Genomic DNA, 22,011 nt, shown 5'->3' on the forward strand with positions numbered 1-22,011 from the left:
TATTTGTTTAAAGTTAGGACTAGTGTCAGGAACCGGACAGCAGGACAATACAAGACAGTGAGCCCTGAAGCTGAACCCCGCCCACTGTCCCTACCTGCTTGCCGCAATCCGCCCTAAGATGGCGGCGGGCAACTTGGCGGCGGTCCCTGTACTGGCTTGGTGGGACACAAAGACAAGACAAACAGACAAAACACAATAAAGAATGGTCAACAGTCCGGGTCACAACAATCGGGCAGAAAAGTACAAAATCACAATCCAAGAAGCAAGGTCAATAAACAGGTAGTATGGTCAGGGCAGGCAGCTAGCAGGGATGGTCAGAAATAGAAAGCAGAAGAGTCAGAATAAACAGAGCAAGAGAAACAGAACCAGGCAGAGACAAGCTCAATATCCGGCAGTGAGAAGCAGGCTGGCAGACACTACACTAGACATGCAAAACATACAAAAACACTGAATATCAGCGCCATCTCAGGCACGCAGCACGAGCCAAGGGGCGCACGGAGTTTGGCACAGGCATATTCATGACAGTACCCCCCCCCCCCCTTTTATGAGGGGCCGCCGGACCCTCACTTAATAAATCAGGTGTAGGCGGAAAATTACCTCTCACCACACAGGTTTGAATGTCACTAGCAATATCGCTATCCGTCTCCCACTCGTCAGCGGTGGAGTTACAGCGGAGTTACAGACAGATGAGTTACAGACAGAGTTATCATCACCACAATTTTCATTCACATCAGGCACAGGTATGGCAGGTTTATCAGAGGAACAATGTATGCCCATTTCACCAATGGTTACCTGTGCACCCAGATGACCTTCCTGGGAGTCATCTGGACGCTGATGATGTTCTGATCGCTGGGGACGGATAGGGCAATGGCTGATGTAGTGACCACTGTTCCGGCAGTAAAAGCACAGGCCATTATGTCTCCGAAACTCTTGTCTTATCCTGAAGTTCAATACTCCCAGCTGCATAGGTTCCTCCTCTGAGACAACAGGGGGCAGGAAAGGTTTTTGAACAGGAGAAATGGAAGATATATATATATATATATATATATCGAGGATACCATGGCATAAGCTGGGAATGCAAACCAGGCTTGGTAGCGGGGATGCGGTCCACAGCCTTGTATGTGGATGATTATAGGGAATAGTACCTCCCCCCAAAATGTATCAACCCACGGGCCTAGATTTGCTACATAGAATCAGAAAGCCAGGTGGATAACAAGACACATGATTGGAAGGGGGAGGAGTTAGCACATAAATAGCATGAGCATACAACTCAGAGTGTGGCCACCGTCAGAGCCGTTCGCACATGTACAAGAGCTGTCTGCAATCATTCTGCTGAACGAGACCCCTGATGAAAAGTAGCGAAGAAAACGGCGTTGGGTCATTAAAAGAAACATATCAACAAAAAGGAAAGTAACTTTTTACAGTCATATATAAACATTTTCTCAAAGGTCTGTTGTTTACAAAGCTCATTTTGCACTTTGGAATATATAAAAGGACTACGGGGATAGTGCATATAAGAGCTGCTAAAAGACTGAGAGACTGTTGCAATATATGAACTACTGTTTACATGATGCGTTATTTGTACAGAGGCCAGGATAGTTAGAAAATGATGGTGGACGGTTTAAAACAATAAGAGTAGGTGTATCACATGTGTTAAAAGGTTTTTTATTTTAAAATAACCCAATAAAGATTGAAGTTTTAAAGTTTTCTACAACTCAGTGATTTACAAATTTAAGAAGAAAACCTAGTTATTTATACAAATTCATTTTGCATTATATATATATATATATATATATATATATATATATATATATATAATGCAAAATGAATCCTGCTCCTGCTGACGAGGGGCAAATACCCCGAAACTGCAGTCTGTGGATGGATGCCTAGCCTTGGTAACCCTTGTCTTATGTCGTTGCCACAGAATTAGACTTTGACTTGCAGGGGCCACCCTGGTGTTTCCCTATTTAGGTTCCAAAGCTTGTAACAGAGTGAGGACCTGAGGGACTACGTATCAGGGTGGTTTGGTGCTCTCCCCACTAGGAGGCACCCCTTGGCGACGGGCTTCCTTCTCTGGAGAGAGGGATATCTGGCTATTCCCGTGTTTTGAGACTCGTAACGGAGGCTCCACGGACCCCTTTTTTGCATATTCAAATTTAGTATGGGACAATCAATGGAGACTCTTAAATGAGTACTCCATTGGAATTTTTCACTGTTCTCCCTGAGTTCAGTGATTGTTGTGTTTTGTTGGTCTATATATATATATATATATATATATATATATATATATATATGCTGTATAATGATTCCTTGTGCATTTATTAGTAATCTCTGAGTGATGTCTGAATAATTAAATCTTAGCTGCACACAAGCAAGGTGTGTCATGTACATGTTAAGACGAATTCAGCAAGTGACGAGAGCAAAACAAAATGCTGCTTATCTGCCAAGCATAAGCTGAAGCCAATTTCATTGTTTTACACACCATTATAGGTTATATTTAACCATACCTATGGGTGTTAACATTCACCTCACTAGCACAAATCACTGTCCTTTCCTATAGCATAGATTGCACATGGCATATAGTAAACTTTCACCAAAACCTGTGTAAATGGCCATTATGGATGATAATTGTCCTAGAACACAGCGATCAGCTGACATGAACTGATTGTTGTAGTTGTTTGTCTCTTAACATATTGAAAGAAAAAGACTCATATATCAACGATCTGCTGCCGTTGCTCTGTGAAACAGGAGCGCCGGCAGCAGACTGCTGCTATATGCTATGGGCTGCCCGGACGATCAAGTGATCACTCAGGCAACCCCCCCTCAGCTCCCCGCGGTCCTCCCAGCTCTCACCCGGTCGCTGCCGATGCGTGTAATAGTGGCAGCAGCGAGCGGGGAATGAGGAGCAAATGAGCGCTTGTTTGCTCTCTCTCCCCCGTGTAATAGGGGCTTTGCAAACAGCTAGATTACATAGAAGTGATGGGATGGTAGTAAATAGATATTGTTTAGTGCCTGTTCAAAGTTTCTAAAAAACATCGACATAGAGTCTTTTTGGGTGGAAATTTGAAACTTATAGGAGTGAGTTATGTCTCCAAGTATAGTGGAAGAAACAGAAAATCTTCTAATAGAACAAATAGATGAGGCAATGAAGCAGAGTAAAGTCATTATTATGGCGGCCTTTAACCCCTTCACTAGCACAATATGTTTATATACATTCCTACTTCACATGCCCTGTATAGTAGGAACATATATAAATAAACGTTCCTGGACTAAAGGGGCTTTAAATGTTTGCAGGACCGGTCCAATGTGAGTGATCCCGCACACATCAGTGTTGCTGGCGACGGAGCTAATAACAGGCAGCCGCAGTCATTCAGCTGCCTATCATTAACCCCCTTAAATGCAGCAATGCAGAGCAATTGCTGCATTTAAGATAGACAGTGACAGTATAAGCATCCGTCACTGACTGATCGGGACCCCGCAGCATGGCCTCGATCACTTGTACCGACAGGCGGGGGTAAGCCACTTAATTCAGTCCTGTTGGATCCGCTCTCAGGCAGACTCTATGTACAGATCGCTGATAGTGCTGATCAATGCTATCCTATGGCATAGCACTCATCTGTATAGTGGTGCTTTGGATTACGAGCATAATTCGATCCAGAACCATGCTTGTCATTCAAATCACTCTTAAACCAAAGAAATCATTGAAATGTAGATACTTGGTTCCACACACCCACAATAATTTTTTATTCTGAATAACAGGTAAAACAAATGAAACAAACATTTAGATACAGCTGAATATGTCATATTATAAGTTACTGTACAGTATAGCAATCAGCATGTGAAGTATAATGTATAGTAAGTGCCCTAAAAATCAGCAGTAGATTGTAGATACATTGTAAATGCAGTAGCGAAGTACAACAGGCTAGAATAGAGAAGCAGGGCTGCTGTCAGAGGTCTGTGTGGTTACATGACAGCAATGGGGAAGGGGCGTGTATTCAGCATGGACCAATCAGAAAGAGCTGTGCAGGAGGAAAGTAACAGAAAAATTACTTACCTACATACGGCAGTATGAATGGCTGAGTGTAAGTGCAGGCACATTATAGCAGGAATGGAGAGGATGGGAAACACAAGGGATGACAGAGACTGCAGGAAGAAATGAGCAGGGTATAGTGTGAGCACAGTATAGCAGCGCTCTCTGTCCAGGGAGAGAGGGGTTATAGCTATGGCGACATTACCTCCAAAGTCCTGTCCCTGATGCAAGCCCCAGCCTGAAGTGGATCTGCTATGATTTGGAAGGTGAGGGAGACTTCCTGGGTCAGAGTACAGTGCTGTAGACCCCGCTATGCAGACCATACCCCTCCCTTGCTTCCCTTCCCACCCAGTACAGGGAGCTCTTAAACCAAACAATGCTCTTAAACCAAGTTACAATTTTGAAAAACTGTGAGCTCTTCTTGCAAAAACCCTTTCAATCTAAGTTACTCTCAAACCAAGGTATTGTTGTATAAATCCCTTAAGGGACTTATGCAATATAAAACATTACTAAAATGCCCCAATAAACATTTATAGTACCCCATTTCCCATTACACAAATAAAAATATGAAAAAAAATTCCAAAATAAACATTTTACATATCACAGCATGCCAAATTATCCGATCTATTAAAATATTACAATATTGTTCCCACATGGTGAACAGAGTAAATAAAAATGGGGGGGGGGGAACTAAATAAATAAAAAACATTTTTTTTTCTCTTACACCAATATGATACCTGAGAGATCATGGCACAAAGATGACACCCCCAAACAGCCCTGTAGGTGAAAAAACAAAAGTGTTATGGCTCTTAGGGTCCATTTACACAGAAAGATTATCTGACAGATTATCTGCCAAAGATTTGAAGCCAAAGCCAGGAATGGATTTGAAAAGAGTAGAAATCTTAGGCTTTCCTTTATGACCTGATCTCTGTTTATAGTTGTCACGGCCGCGGCGGCGTCCCATGCTCCGGGCCGCCGCCGCGACCTCCCCCCATCTCATGCAGCTGCCGGGGTCCCGGTGCAGGGACCCGGCGCTGCTACACGTTCGGCCCCGGGGGGCGCCTCACCTCTCCACGCTCCTGTCTCCCGCTGTGCCGGCCGGCGCGCGCGTCCCCGCCTCCTAGGGCGCGAGCGCGCCGGCTGTCTCAGATTTAAAGGGGCAGTGCGCTCCTAATTGCTTGTTGCACCTATCACTCCCCTATAAATCCCAGCATGCCCTGTCCCCTGTGTTGGAGCCTCTACATGCTTCCATAGCGTTTGGCCCAGCTCCCTGTTGTTCCTGATACCTGTCCGCTACCTGGTCCCTAGCCCTTGTTCCTGTTTCCTGCCCGCTACCCAGTCCTTACTCCCAGTCCCTGGTTCCTGCTTCCCGTCTCACTGCTGTTCCTGCGTTCAGCCTGTCACCTGCGGTACGCCTACACGCCTTTGTCAGTACCTACTCCTGCCACGCCTCGCCTGCCGTCACCAGCAACCAAGCCAGGGGTAGCGACCTGGGGGTCGCCTGCCGCAGCAAGTCCATCCCGCCTTGCGGCGGGCTCTGGTGAAAACCAGCGGCCCCTTAGACTCCGCTCCCTGGTGAGGTTTGTGCCATCGCTGGTGCCGGTCCAGTGGATCCACTGCTCCAGGCATTACAGTAGGCTCCAACCATGGATCCCGGCGAGGTGCCTGATATCCGTGAGGTAGCCCGAGTGGTCGCCCTACAGGCTCAACAGATCCAGCAACAGTCACAGCTGATCCAACAACTGACTGCAGCCGTACAGCAGCATACCACAGCTCAGCAGTCATCACCCCCGGCAACCTCTTCTAAACTACGACTGGCTCTCCCAAGTAAATATGGAGGTGACCCCAAGTTGTGCAGAGGATTCCTGACCCAGTGCACTATGTATATCGAACTTTTAAGCAGTCAGTTTGCCACCGAGCGCTCTAAAGTGGCTTTCATTATCAGCCTATTGGAAGGTCGAGCTCTGGCCTGGGCCACACCACTATGGGACCGTAATGATCCGGTTGCTGCCAATTTCCGAATCTTCTTGGACGAGTTCCGCTCTGTCTTTGAGGAACCTGCCCGTGCGTCTTCAGCTGAGACTGCTCTTCTCAATCTATCCCAAGGTACTTCCTCCGTTGGTGATTACGCCATCCAGTTCCGTACCCTGGCTGCGGAGCTAGACTGGAATGAGGCCGCTCTGATTGCCACCTTTAAAAAGGGCCTGTCCAGTCAAGTGAAGGATGTGCTCGCTGCCCGGGACCTGCCTACCTCCCTGAACGAACTTATCCTTCTGGCTACCAGAGTCTACACCAGGTTCGCCGAGAGAGAGGAGGAGGTCCGGCAAGGACGGCGTCTGAGTCTGCCCCGTCGCCATCTCCAGCTGGCACCGGTGTTCCAGAATCCCGTGGCTCCCATGTCCCAGTCGCCTCCAGAGGTTCCTATGCAGGTGGAACGTGCTCGCCTGACGACTGATGAGAGGAACCGTCGACTGGCCCAAAATCTCTGCCTCTATTGCGGTGGCGCGGATCACTATCGGCAGAGATGTCCCCAACGCCCTCAGCGTCCGGGAAACGCTCGCACCTAGGTCCGGTGGGAGAGGCCTCCCTAGGTGTGAATGCCACCTCTCCAAGGTTGACTATGCCCGTCTCCATCCAGACACCCTCAGGGCAAGTTTTCCAGTCTACTGCCCTCATCGACTCTGGCTCTGCTGGCAGTTTCATCTCTGCTTCGTTGGTCCAAAGATGGCGACTACCCGTTATCCAGCTTGCCCAACCCCGGTCTATCTCTTCGGTTACGGGGGAGATTCTTACCGAAGCGGTGTACAGCCAGACGGCACCCCTAGTCCTCCAGGTGGGCGCCTTACATCAGGAGAAGATCTCCTTCTATGTCTTGCGCCATTCCTCTTCCAACCTCCTGCTGCGTCTTCCTTGGCTGCAATTCCATACCCCTAAGCTGGACTGGAGAACTGGGGAGGTTCTCAGCTGGGGTCAGGACTGTCATAACCGGTGTCTGAGATCTCCTCAACCCAAGTGCTCTACAAGGTCACCTGCTTGTGTCAAGCCTCTATCCGGGCTACCGGAGGACTACCAAGACTTTGTCGATGTTTTCTCGGCCAAGGAGGCGGACTCACTACCACCTCATCGGGCCTATGATTGCCCTATAGACCTCCTTCCTGGGGCTTCTCCTCCACGTGGTCGAGTATACCCTCTCTCTGTGCCCGAGACTGAAGCCATGTCCTCCTACATCCAGGAGAACTTACAAAAGGGCTTCATCCGCAAATCCACGTCTCCAGCTGGCGCCGGATTTTTCTTTGTTCAGAAGAAGGACGGTTCCCTCCGCCCATGCATAGACTATCGGGGTTTAAATAAGGTGACCGTTAAGAACCGCTATCCTCTTCCGCTTATTCCGGAACTATTCGACCGTCTTCGTGGAGCAAAGATCTTCTCCAAGCTGGATCTCAGGGGAGCGTATAACTTGGTCCGAATTCGTAAGGGAGACGAATGGAAGACCGCTTTCAACACCAGGGATGGGCACTACGAATATCTGGTCATGCCATTCGGCCTATGCAATGCCCCAGCGGTCTTCCAGGAATTCGTGAACGATATTTTCCGAGACCTCCTCTATGTCTGCGTCATTGTTTATTTGGACGACATTTTGGTCTTCTCCCCGGACCAGCAGACTCATGTGGCACAAGTGCGTCAGGTTCTACGAAGACTACGGGCCAATCATCTATACGCCAAGCTTGAGAAGTGTGTCTTCCATCAGCGCAGTCTTCCATTTCTTGGCTATATCGTCTCCGATCAGGGCCTACAAATGGATCCAGCCAAGCTCGCAGCTGTCCTTCAATGGCCACGCCCTGTGGGACTTAGAGCTATCCAACGTTTCCTGGGCTTCGCCAACTATTACCGGCAATTCATCCCTCACTTCTCTACCCTGGTCGCACCCATTGTGGCTCTCACTAAAAAGAAGGCGGACCCCAGACGTTGGCCTCCAGAGGCCGAACAAGCCTTCAATAGCCTCAAGTCTGCCTTTGCCTCCGCTCCTGCCCTAGTCCGCCCGGATGTCTCCAGGCCATTTTCTCTCGAGGTCGATGCTTCTTCTGTGGGCGCAGGAGCCGTTCTCTCGCAAAGGGACACATCAGGCAAGACCAGAACCTGTGGGTTCTTCTCTAAGACTTTCTCCCCTGCCGAGAGGAACTATACCATTGGGGACCGTGAACTCCTGGCCATTAAGTTGGCACTGGAGGAGTGGCGTCATCTATTAGAGGGGGCTAAACACCCGGTTAACATCTACACGGACCACAAGAACCTCCTCTACCTCCAATCGGCTCAACGCCTCAATCCCAGGCAGGCTCGGTGGTCCCTCTTCTTCTCTCGGTTCAACTATACCATCCACTTCCGTCCAGCCGAGAAGAATCTAAAGGCCGATGCATTATCCCGAGCATCCGATGTCATGGGGCAAGAGGAATCTCCTCGTCACATAATACCTCCCGACCGCCTAGTACCAGTTGCCACTTCTGCTCTGCAGAGACTGCCTCCCGGGAAGACTTATGTGCGCCCCGCACTCCGTAAACGCATCTTGAAGTGGGGGCATTCCTCTTTGGTAGCCGGGCATCCAGGAGCCCAAAAGACCGGTCAATTGATCTCCCGTCACTACTGGTGGCCCAATCTCCTCCAGGATGTCAAGGATTTTGTGGCTTCCTGTGCAGTCTGTGCCAGGAATAAATCTCCCCGTCTAAGACCTGCCGGCCTACTATTGCCCTTGCCAGTCCCGGATCATCCCTGGCACCACATTGGGATGGATTTCATCACTGACCTACCTCCATCTGCGGGCAATACAGTTATTTGGGTGGTGACGGACCGCTTTTCTAAAATGGCTCACTTCGTGGCCCTTCCTGGTCTGCCCTCTGCTCCTCGTCTGGCTCAGTTGTTCTTCCGACACATCTTTCGCCTGCATGGACTTCCTCTTCACATTGTGTCCGACCGAGGCTCTCAATTTGTCTCTAAATTTTGGCGTGCCCTATGCTCGCAACTCCAAGTGAAGCTGGACTTCTCATCGGCCTATCATCCTCAAACTAACGGGCAAGTGGAGAGAGTCAATCAGATTCTGGGCAACTACCTACGCCATTTTGTTTCAAGCCGCCAAGACAACTGGTCCGATCTACTCCCATGGGCAGAATTCTCATATAACCACTTGGACTCGACTTCCACAGGCAAGTCCCCTTTCTATGTGGTCTACGGGCATCATCCTCGTCCTCCTCTGCCTCTCTCTCCATCCTCTGAAGTCCCAGCCGTGGAGGAGTTGTTATCTGACCTGCAATCGATCTGGGAACAAACTCGACAGTCCTTACTCAAAGCCTCTGAACGCATGAAGGACCAGGCTGATAAGAAGAGGAGACCTGCCACGAATTTTCTTCCAGGTGACAAAGTCTGGCTCTCGGCCAAATATGTCCGACTCAAGATCCCCAGCTACAAGTTGGGCCCTCGATTCCTCGGTCCTTTCTCGGTGCTAAGACGCATCAACCCTGTCACCTACAAACTCCGCCTACCCCCCACTATGCGGATTCCGAACTCCTTCCATGTTTCCCTCTTAAAACCAGTGGTCCTGAACCGGTTCTCCGATAGATCTTCGTTCTCTGCTCCTCAAGCCGTCTCTGACGACGTCTACGCTGTTAAGGACATTCTGGCCATGAAGACTGTCAGAGGGAGAAGGTTCTTCCTGGTGGACTGGAAAGGATTTGGTCCTGAGGAGAGGTCCTGGGAACCCGAGGCTAACATCCTGGACCAAGATGTCATCAAAAGGTTCCTGCAGGTTAGAAAGAGGGGGAGGCCAAAGGGGGGGGGGTACTGTCACGGCCGCGGCGGCGTCCCATGCTCCGGGCCGCCGCCGCGACCTCCCCCCATCTCATGCAGCTGCCGGGGTCCCGGTGCAGGGACCCGGCGCTGCTACACGTTCGGCCCCGGGGGGCGCCTCACCTCTCCACGCTCCTGTCTCCCGCTGTGCCGGCCGGCGCGCGCGTCCCCGCCCCCTCGGGCGCGCGCGCGCCGGCTGTCTCAGATTTAAAGGGGCAGTGCGCTCCTAATTGGTTGTTGCACCTATCACTCCCCTATAAATCCCAGCATGCCCTGTCCCCTGTGTTGGAGCCTCTACATGCTTCCATAGCGTTTGGCCCAGCTCCCTGTTGTTCCTGATACCTGTCCGCTACCTGGTCCCTAGCCCTTGTTCCTGTTTCCTGCCCGCTACCCAGTCCTTACTCCCAGTCCCTGGTTCCTGCTTCCCGTCTCACTGCTGTTCCTGCGTTCAGCCTGTCACCTGCGGTACGCCTACACGCCTTTGTCAGTACCTACTCCTGCCACGCCTCGCCTGCCGTCACCAGCAACCAAGCCAGGGGTAGCGACCTGGGGGTCGCCTGCCGCAGCAAGTCCATCCCGCCTTGCGGCGGGCTCTGGTGAAAACCAGCGGCCCCTTAGACTCCGCTCCCTGGTGAGGTTTGTGCCATCGCTGGTGCCGGTCCAGTGGATCCACTGCTCCAGGCGTTACAATAGTCTGTTTCCGGCTTTGGCTTCAAATCTTTGGCAGATAAACTGTCAGATAATCTTTCTGTGTAAATGGACCCTTAGAAGGCAAGGAGGAACATTACTTCAATTTGACCTAGACATCCGTGCATCAGTGACCTTTGTATATGAAGGTGTTAACTACCCCAATATAAAGTTGAAAGCAGAAACCTGCAGCTCTAGCAAAGTAAGCTATTTAAAAGGAACATAAATGCATAAACCCCTTTGCAAACTATCAACTAGCACTGCAGTCTGTGCTAGGTCTTAGACAGTATGATTGGAGAATATCTTTATCCCCCTAATACCTTGCTATACACTCTATGGCTATGTTCACACTTTGTAAGAGACTGGCCGTTAAAGGGGTAGTGCGGCGCTAAACAATTATTCACTAAATAACACACATTACAAAGTTATACAACTTTGTAATGTATGTTATGTTAGTGACTCGCCCCCTTCCCCGTGTTTTCCCCCACCCGGAAGTGTATTGCTCTATACATGCTTCTTGCCAACCCCTGTCCGCCATCTTGTGCCAATGATGTAACCGCTCCGACTGTTCCCAGTGCCGGCCGCCCTCTACCGCGTCATCAGCTACTCAGAGGTTAGCAGATTAATAAGGGGTCGGCGTCTATTAGAGGGTTAATGATAAAAGAAATAGCATACCTTAAAAAAACATTCCGTCAGAAAGAGAATGAACTGAAAACACAAGTGGAGAGACAGGAAAAACTCTTTGGGCCCGACTAATCCCCAGCAAATTTAAAAGAGTTAAAAATAGCGCAGGAAAAGTATTCAGCATATTTACTTAAAGCACAGCACAAATTATTTTTCCAAAACCAAAAATACTTCAGTGAAGGGGGAAGACCGGGCAGGCTCCTGGCCACTATAATTAGGGCACAGGAGGGTAAAAAAGATATTTCGGCCCTTAGGCAGGGAGATGGGAGGATAGTTAAAGGAGAAGTCCGGCCAAAATTATTTTTTTATATGTTATTACTTATGGAAAGTTATACAATTTTCTAATGTACATTAATTATGGGAAATGCTCATATACTGCTATTTCCCTTAATTTGTGTATCAGGAAGTGTTAGGGTGCGTTTACACAGAAAGATTTATCTGACAGATTTTGGAAGCCAAAGCAAGGAATGGATTTGAAAAGAGGATAGATCCCAGTCTTTCCTTTATGACCTGATCACTGTTTATAGTCTGTTCCTGGTTTTGGCTTCAAAGATCTGTCAGATAAATCTGTCTGTGTAAACGCACCATTAGAATTATCTCTGAAGCAGTGACGTCACGACGAAAGGTGTAATTCCTATGGAGTGTCCAGCAGGGGGCGCTCTCTATATAGAAGTCAATGAGTACCATTGACTTCTATATATAGTGCGCCCCTGCTGGACACTCCATAGGAATTACAGTGTATGTAATGTAATGTTATGCACTGTACTTTTGTGACTTCATGAATACATTTATGGAATACTTTGGGGAGCAAGTGTCCTTGCTTCCCAAAGTATCCCATAAATGTATTCAATGAATACATTTGCTGGGCACCGAGCAGGGAGGGAGAGAGGTGCCATCTACCTCCCCCCTCCCTGCTCGGTGCTGGGAACATATACAAAGAACTACTCCCCCATTATCTGCAGATAATGGGGGAGTAGTACCTTTTGCTATCCCTATCACCGCCCACTCTGCCGCCGCTCACACAGGGGCTGCTTTTCATGCCCCCCGCCGCTACCCCTCCTCCTCCCGTCTTCAAACTTACTATCGCGCCGCTGATTCCCCGCCGCCCGCGCCGTTCCTCACTATCCGGCCGGCCGCTGACTCCCGCCCGCCCGCTCGCTCGCACACCCCGTTCCTCACACTATCTGGCCGCCGCTCTCTGCTCTTGCGTGCTGGCCGCGTCAGCCCACCCCCACCCCAGCCGGGGACACCAGGAAGCGCCGTGCTCCCGGCCGGGGTGGGGGCGGGCTGAGGCGGCCGGCATGCAAGAGCAGAGAGCGGCGGCCAGATAGTGTGAGGAACAGGGCGAGCGAACGGGTGGGCGAACGAGCGGGCGAACGAGCGGCGGGCGGGAGTCAGCGGCCGGCCGGATAGTGAGGAGCGGCGCGGGCGGCGGGGAATCAGCGGCGCGATAGTAAGTTTGAAGCCGGGAGGAGGAGGGGTAGCGGCGGGGGCATGAAAAGCAGCCCCTGTGTGAGCGGCGGTGGCTGAGTGGGCGGTAATAGGGATAGCACAGGTACTACTCTCCCATTATCTGCAGATAATGGGGGAGTAGTACTTTGTATATGTGCCCAGCACCGAGCAGGGAGGGAGGGAGGGGGGAGGTAGATGGCACTTCTCTCCCTCCCTGCTCGGTGCCCAGCAAATGTATTCATTGAATACATTTATGGGATACTTTGGGGAGCAAGGACACTTGCTCCCCAAAGTATTCCATAAATGTATTCATGAAGTCACAAAAGTACAGTGCATAACATTACATACACTGTAATTCCTATGGAGTGTCCAGCAGGGGCGCACTATATATAGAAGTCAATGGTACTCATTGACTTCTATATAGAGAGCGCCCCCTGCTGGACACTCCATAGGAATTACACCTTTCGTCGTGACGTCACTGCTTCAAAGATAATTCTAACACTTCCTGATACACTAAATTAAGGGAAATAGCAGTATATGAGCATTTCCCATAATTAATGTACATTAGAAAATTGTAAGTAATAACATATAAAAAAATAATTTTGCCCGGACTTCTCCTTTAAGGAACCAGGAGAGGTGGAAAGTATAATGGTGGAATATTTCGCAGAATTATATAGATCAGAAGGGGTGGTGCCAATAGAACAGATAACAGGATTCTTAAACTCGCTAAAACTGCCTAAGATAGTCAGTGAAACGAGATGGGATTTAGAACAGCCCTTTACGGTACAAGAGTTGAAAGTTGCGTTTAAGTCACTGCCAAACAACTCAACCCCAGGGCCCGAAGGAATTCCGTTTGAATTTTATAAAAAATATGCCAGTGTATTGCTTCCTAAAATAATGGAAGTTATCAATGAATCCTGTGCTTCCGGGTTCTTGCTTGAAGCATCTATTAATAGTACCGCCCAATATCACTACTGAACTCTGACACTAAGATCCTTTCCAAACTATTTGCCAACAGAATTAAACAAAACATCACATCCATAGTCAGCACTGATCAGAACGGATTAATACCAGGCCGATCTTCATACACAAATATAGAGCGAGTATTCGCAAACATACAGGAGGAGAGGGATGCTCCCCGTTCCATCCTGTCAATCGACGCAACTAAGGCGTTTGACAGGGTGGAATGGGGATACCTTTGGGAAGTACTGAGAGTGGTTGGCTTGGGTGATTCCCTCATTAAGTGGATTAGGCTACTGTATGCTAGACCTCGCGCCAGGCTGTTGATCAATGGGAAATTGTTCAGGGAATTTGAGTTGACAAGGGGTACCCGTCAAGGCTGCCCGTTGTCGCTTCTCCTTTTTGCCCTATACATGGAGCCGCTGGCGATGTTGGTGAAAAATTATGATTTAGTCAACGGCTTTGGAATGAGAGGAAGGGAGGACAAAATTGCGTTATACGTGGACAACGTGTTATTGTTTGTCCGGGACCCAGATAGGGGGGTACCCAGGATTATGGAGCAATTGAACTACTTTGGAGGTATGACAGGCTTTGAAATCAACTGGTCAAAGTCCATTATCTTTCATCTTGGCTCACAGGGAGGAGTGGAACAAGACTATGGGCTGAAGGGGGAGGAACGGGCCTTGGAATACCTGGGCATTAAAATAACTATGGACCCGAAGGAGTATGTAGAATATAATATTAGGCCGTTAGTGGCTAAGGTTAAAAGGAATACGGACATCTGGGCCAGACTGTCACTTTGCATGGTCGCTTTGCACCCTGTGTGGGTCCCGGATAAATATTTTAAAGAACTAGAGAGGATTATTAACAGACTAATTTGGGGGAATAAGAGACCCAGGACATGTTATAAGACCTTCACGCCTTGTAAAGAGGATGAAGGCCTTGCCCTGCCTGATTTCAGGAATTATTTTTATGCAATCTCCCTCCTACAAATCAGGAACCCAAATTAATTGGTGGGGAATCACATTTTAAAACACAGTAACACAAATGTAGACTCAATAATGGAACTGATCGAGTTAACCACAAATTAAGGGACTGTAATGTGAATAATTAAAAAATGAAACAATGGTGGAACACATGGAATAAAGTTAAACGTTTAATGCACATACAGACTAGTATTAATGTCACTCCACTGTGGGGTAATGATAAGTTTGGGGAAGGAAACACTTGGACTGCACCCCTTGGGTGCGTAAGGGATTGAGATTAGTTACACACTTATTTCAAGGGGGACAGCTTATTTCACTGGATCAACTATGTAGGGATCACGGATTAGCGAAAAACTTTGATTTTTTTTTATCATAAGCTTAGTCAGTAAGTAAGAGGAAGATGGGGGGCTGGAAGGGGAATTTTTTTTATTTTGTGGAATGGTAATGAGTTGACAATTGGTAGCTAAAAGTGCATTGTTGGAATTTGATTATATGCTTCCGTATTTTCAACTTGTTTTTATTTGCTTGCCTGGAAGAAAATATAAAAATAAAGATGTTAAAAAAACATGGCGGAGGTTCCCTGATGTTTTGGGGTTCCTTTGCTGCCTCTGGCACTGGACTGCTTGACGGTGTGCATTATAAAGTCTGAAGCAGTTGTTCGCAGTTATTTTGTCTAAAGTTTGTGCTACGAAGCATTAGGCTGAGGGTGCCAATACTTTTGTTCTGCCCATTTTTGGAGTTTTGTGTAAAATGATCAATTATTTGACTTTTTTTTCATTGCAAGCAAAATAAATGAAGATATTATTACCAAAGCATTTGTGATTGCAATCATTTTCTGGAAAAAATTTAGTATTATCTGACAGAATCGCAGGAGTGGCAATACTTTTGGCCAGCACTGTATAATCTTATAACGCAGCACCAGCATGGGTTTATGAGGGATCATTCCTGCCAGACTAATCAGATCAGTTTCTATGAGGAGGTCAGTTATAGACTGGACCTGGGGGAGGCTGCGGACGTTGTGTATCTAGACTTTTCAAAGGCATCTAATACTGTGCCGCATGTAAGGTTGCTCCATAAAATGAGGATGCTGGGATTAGGGGAAAATATATGTAAATGGATAAGTAACTGGCTGAGTGATTGAAAACAGAGGGTGGTCAGTGATGGAACATTATCAGATTGGGTTTTAGTTACTAGTGGGGTAGCACAGGGGTCAGTGTTGGGTTCCCTTCTTTAAAATATGTTTATTAATGACCTTGTAGAGGGGCTACAGAGTAGAATCTCCATTTTTGCAGATTACACTAAACTGGGTAAAGTAATCGGAACACAGGAGGATAATATCATATTACAGAGGGATTTGGAGAAGCTGGAGGCTTGGGCAGAGAAATGGCAAATTAATTTTAATGCAGATAAATGTCAGGTTATGCATTTGGGCCGTAGAAATAATAAGTACAGTTATGTGCTAAATTATAAAACACTGGGTAAAACTGCTTCCGAAAAGGACCTGGGGGTATTGGCGGACAGTAAACTCAACTTTAGTGATCAGTGCCAGGCAGCAGCTGCATGAGCTAATAAAATAATAGGATGTATCAAAAGAGACATAGATGCTAAATATGAGAACATAGTTTTGTCTCTTTATAAATCACTGGTCAGACCACATATGGAATACTAATTAGAGCGGGTGCAGAGGAGGGCGACCAAGGTCATTAAGGGAATTGGTGGGTCACAGTACAAAGACAGATTATCAAGCTTGGGGTTATTTACACTAGAATAAAGATGTCTTAGGGGCGATCTAATTACAATTTACAAATATATGAATGGACAGTATAGAGATCTTTCTAGCGATCTTTTTACACCTAGGCCTGTAACCATGACAAGGGGGCATCCTCTACATCCAGAGGAAAGAAGGTTTCACCACCAGCACAGATTCTTTACTGTATGAACAGTGAGACTATTAAACTTCCTGCTGTTGTCATGGCTGATTCATTAACCCTGAGACGACCCAGCGCATAAATGTACACCCTGGCGTCACCAGGGGAGTTCAGAGGGGGGCCGCGCGGCAGCTCGGGACTGCAGCAGTTAGTAGGCATAGCCGTGCCCGCTAATTAGCCATTTAAATACAGCTTTCAAAGTTTAAAGCTGCATTTAAATACTGATTTTCCCTCATACCTGGTGGTCTAGTGGGGGGGATCACCTCCCCGCCTTGCGATCACGGAGGAGCTGTCCCTCCATCTGGTCTGGCCGGTGGTAATGGGTTTACCCCGGCTCAGAAACCTAATGTTCTAGGCTGCAGCAGGCGAGAGCAATAGATCGCTAATCTCATTGATCTATGCAGTATGTACTGCACAGATCTCAATGAGAGATTAATGTAGTACTAGATAATACTAGAAGTCCCCCGGTGGACATATTTGGTATCGCCACGTGCATAATGACCTCAACTATTAAATTATCACATTTCTGATCTCGAATGGTAAACAGCGTAAGCACAAAAAAAATCCAAAGTGCAAAATTTTGCATTTTTGGTAGTTTCAAATCCAAAAAAATTGTAATTAAAAGTGATCAAAAAGTTGCATATACATAAAAAAGGTACCAACAGAAAATACAGATCATGGTGCAAAAAATTACACCTCATATAGCCCCATAGACTAAAAAATAAAAGTGCTATAAGGATGGTAATAGAGCAATTTTAAGGAACATTTTTTTTTTCTTAAAAGGTTTTAATTTTTTTAAAGCCACCAAATAAAATAAAAGTTACATATCATTGTAATTGTATCAACCTAAGAAACATATATAACATATCAGTTTTACCATAGGGCTAATGGCGTAAACACAAAAAAAAATAAAAAATAAAAAAGAATTGCGATTCATTTTAAATTTCACCACACATAATTTTTTTCCGTTTTCACAGCAGACTTTATGCAAAAATTAAAATTGCTCGGGTTTCAAAGGGTTAAATAAGTTCAAAGGAGGCCTGGATGCTTTTCTTGAAAAATATAATATTGCAAGTTATGGGCGCTAGATGTGATAGGACACTGATCCAGGGATTATTCTGATTGCCACTTTGGAGTCAGTAAGGAATTTTCCTCCCTGTGATGGGGAAATTTTTATCTGCCTCATAATGTTTTTTGCCTTTTTTTGCCTCTGGATCAACAAAGTAGGGATTCTGTAGGTTGAAATTGATGGACTCTTGTCTTAACTATGCTACTATGAGGTAACTACAGGTATGCATCCAGTCAGCATGAACATGTTGATACCATATCAAATTAAGCTCGCCTACACCTTCAAACCAGGAGAAATTGCAAGAGATTTCTTTAGATTAAAGATGTATTAGGCTGAAATCTAAGAGTTAAGGCCTATTACACGGTGCGATTATTGTGCAAAAAATGGCAAAAACTATCGATTAGTAGTGATCATCATTAGGTATAGTAGGGTTAAGCGAGTGCACGCCGAATGCGAAATCGTTAGATTGTCGCTGATCGTGATCTTTCAATATGTTGAAAAATCGCTGGTCTCTCCCTTATAATTTGCCAATAATAACAAATCTTTCAGTCGCTTGGGAAAAACAACCGTATTCTCTTGCTCAAATGATTAAGGGCCATATAACGACCGCAAAGATTATCGCTTACAATAGCAATTGGTGAATCGTTTGCTACCATATTGCTAGTTATCACTATGGATCCATCTTTTTGTCTGGTTTTTGCACAATAATCACTTGTGTAATAGGGCCCTTAGGCAGTTCACTTAGCAGTAAAAGGGATAAGTTTGTATCTGATTACAGTGGGGAAAAAAGTATTTAGTCAGTCACCAATAGTGCAAGTTCCACCACTTAAAAAGATGAGAGAGGCCTGTAATTAACACCATATGTAGACCTCAACTATGGGAGATAAAATGAGAAAACAAATCCCGAAAATCACAATGTCTGATTTTGTAAGAATTTTTTTGCAAATTATGGTGGAAAATAAGAATTTGGTCAGTAACAAAATTTCATCTCAATACTTTGTTATATATCCTTTGTTGGCAATGACAGAGGTCAAACGTTTTCTGTAAGTTTTCAGAAGGTTGGCACACACTGTTGTTGGTATGTTGGCCCATTCCTCCATGCAGATCTCCTCTAGAGCAGTGATGTTTTGGGGCTGTCGCTTGGCAACACGGACTTTCAACTCCCTCAAAAGGTTTTCTATAGGGTTGAGATCTGGAGACTGGCAGGACCTTGAAATGCTTCTTAGGAAGCCACTCCTTCTTTGCCCTGGCTGTGTGCTTTGGATCATTGTCATGTTGAAAGACCCAGCCACGTTTCATCTTCAATGCCCTTGCTGATGGAAAAAGGTTTGCGCTAAAAATCTCACAATACATGGCCCCATTCATTCTTTCATGTACCCGGATCAGTCGTCCTGGCCCCTTTGCAGAGAAGCAGCCCCAAAGCATGATGTTTCCACCCCCATGCTTTACAGTAGGTATGGTGTTTGATGGATGCAACTCAGTATTCTTTTTCCTCTAAACACGACAAGTTGTGTTTCTACAGTTCCACTTTGGTTTCATCAGACTATAGGACATTCTCCCAATACTCTTCTGGATCATCCAAATGCTCTCTAGCAAACTTCAGACGGGCCCGGACATGTACTGGCTTAAGCAGTGGGACACGTCTGGCACTGCAGAATCTGAGTGTGTTACTGATGGTAGGCTTTGTTACATTGGTCCCAGCTCTCTGCAGTTCATTCACTAGGTCCCCCCGCGTGGTTCTGGGATTTTTGCTCACCATTCTTGTGATCATTTTGACCCCACGGGGTGAGATTTTGTGTGGAGCCCGAGATCGAGGGAGATTATCAGTGGTCTTGTATGTCTTCCATTTTCTAATTATTGCTCCCACAGTTGATTTTTTCACTCCAAGCTGGTTGCCTATTGCAGATTCAGTCTTCCCAACCTGGTGCAGGGCTACAATTTTGTTTCTGGTGTGCTTTGACAGCTCTTTGGTCTTCACCATTGTGGAGTTTGGAGTCTGACTGTTTGCGGGTGTGCACAGGTGTCTTTTTAGGCTGCGTTCACACTACGTATATTTCAGTCAGTATATGTATATTTTAGTCAGTATATTTCAGTCAGTATTGCAACCAAAACCAGGAGTGGATTAAAAACACAGAAAGGATCTGTTCACACAATGTTGAAATTGAGTGGATGGCTGTCATTTAATGGCAAATAGTTGCTGTTATTTTAGAAGAATGGCTGTTATATTGAAATAATGGCAGTTATTTACGGTTATATGGCAGCCATCCACTCAATTTCAACATTGTGTGAAGAGATCCTTTCTGTGTTTTTAATCCACTCCTGGCTTTGGTTGCAATACTGACTGAAATATACTGACTGAAATATACGTAGTGTGAACGCAGCCTCATACTGATAACAAGTTTAAACAGGTGCCATTACTACAGGTAATCAGTGGAGGAAAGAGGAGACTCTTAAAGAAGAAGTTACAGGTCTGTGAGAGCAAGAAATCTTGATTGTTTGTAGGTGACCAAATACTTATTTTCCACCATAATTTGCAAATAAATTCTTACAAAATCAGACAATGTGATTTGTTTTCTCATTTTGTCTCTCATAGTTGAGGCCTACCTATGATGTAAATTACAGACGCCTCTCATCTTTTTAAGTGGTGGAACTTGCACTATTGGTGACTGACTAAATACTTTTTTCCCCACTGTATCTGTATTCTGCAGGTCAGTTCAATTACAGCGAAATATTACCCAAATATAATTATTTTCATTATGGTTAATTTACTTTAAAAATTTAAACTGTAATTAAAAAAAAAAAGTTCAGACCCACCATAAGTTTTGTCTATGGAGCAGTACAATACCCCTTTTTTCCCCCCGATCTATAATTTTATATTGTTACTGCTTTAGGGTAGATGGTACCTTTTTGTCCACATTTTGTTAAAGGAGAAGTCCAGCAAAACTTTTTAATAAAGTATTGTATTGCCCCCCAAAAGTTATACAAATTACCAATATACTCTTATTACGGGAAATGCTTACAACAGGGGTCCTCAACTGTCCGAGGCTAGCTGTACGGACTTCTGCTGCAGCTCAGTATACATGTAAACTGAGCTGCTCTCTGCACAGTAACTATGAGCACTCGTAACGAGCGCTCACAGTTACCATGCAGCAGCACTGACAGAGAGGGAGCCATTGGCTCCCTGCCAGTCACCCCTCACTGGCCGCAGCGGTCACAAGAGGCCGCACTCTACCTCTGGTTTCGGTGCTCGATTGGCGTCACTGGAGCGCAAACACCAGGAGGGGAGGGCAGCCTCTTGTGACCGCTGCAGTGCGGCCACAAGAGGGGAAGAGGGAGGGGGAAGAGAGAGGGCAAGAGGGAGAGCGCACAGCGGGGGGGGGGGGGGGGCTATATGGGAGGGGTAGAGCGTACAGGGGGGCTATATACTACCTGGGGGGGAAAGCGCACAGGGGGGGCTATATACTACTGGGGGAGCGCACAGGGGAGCTATATACTACTGGGGGAGAGTGCACAGGGGGGCTATATACTACAGGGGAAGAGCGCACAGGGGGGCTATATACTACAGGGGGAGAGCGCACAGGGGGGCTATATACTACTGGGGGAGTAATCATAGATCAATAGGCACTCTATTTCTTTCTGCTGCTGCAGCTAAAAGCAATAGAGTGCCGAGCCAGGATCAGTGCCATTACAGCGCAGACCCCAGGCCAGAGTCAGAAAACAGGAAGTGACGTGTTTTCCATGGCTACTAAAAAAAAAAAAAAAGAATGTAAATTGCAAACTTGCTTTATATCACATCTTCTGTTGATTTAGATTTTGAATGTAATTTTGAACGTTAACGACAGTGACACTTTAAATAAAACCATTGTCGGATACCAGAGTACCCCTTTAACCCCTTAAAGCAAATGTATCATGTATCAAATTTGTATATATGTTTTTTTGTAAGAAAGTTATGAAAATGTCCCAATGTGCAAACCTCTCGGTTTTCCTCTTGTTACCCTTTTCACCGTGTGGGAACAATATTGTTATATTTTATTAGATTGGACACACTATGATACCAAATATGTTTGTTTGTTTATTTATTTAATTATTTTTACATATTATTTTATTTGTAAAATAGGAAAGGGGGGTGATTTAAACTTTTATTGGGGGAGGGGACTTTGTAATATTTTAAAAAACATTATATATATATATATATATATATATATATATATATATACACACACAATTTTTTAAGTCCCCTGGGGAGGACTATTATAAGCAATCACTCCATTGCTGTTTGGTGTTATGCCATTGCATAACATTGATCAGTATTATTAGCGCTCTTCTCATACTGCTTGCCAGAGACAGACTCTATGAGAAGATTGACGATCTGAACCTACA

Source organism: Dendropsophus ebraccatus, chromosome 8 (genome assembly GCF_027789765.1).
Source record: "Dendropsophus ebraccatus isolate aDenEbr1 chromosome 8, aDenEbr1.pat, whole genome shotgun sequence".
In the NCBI taxonomy this organism is placed as follows: Eukaryota; Metazoa; Chordata; class Amphibia; order Anura; family Hylidae; genus Dendropsophus; species Dendropsophus ebraccatus.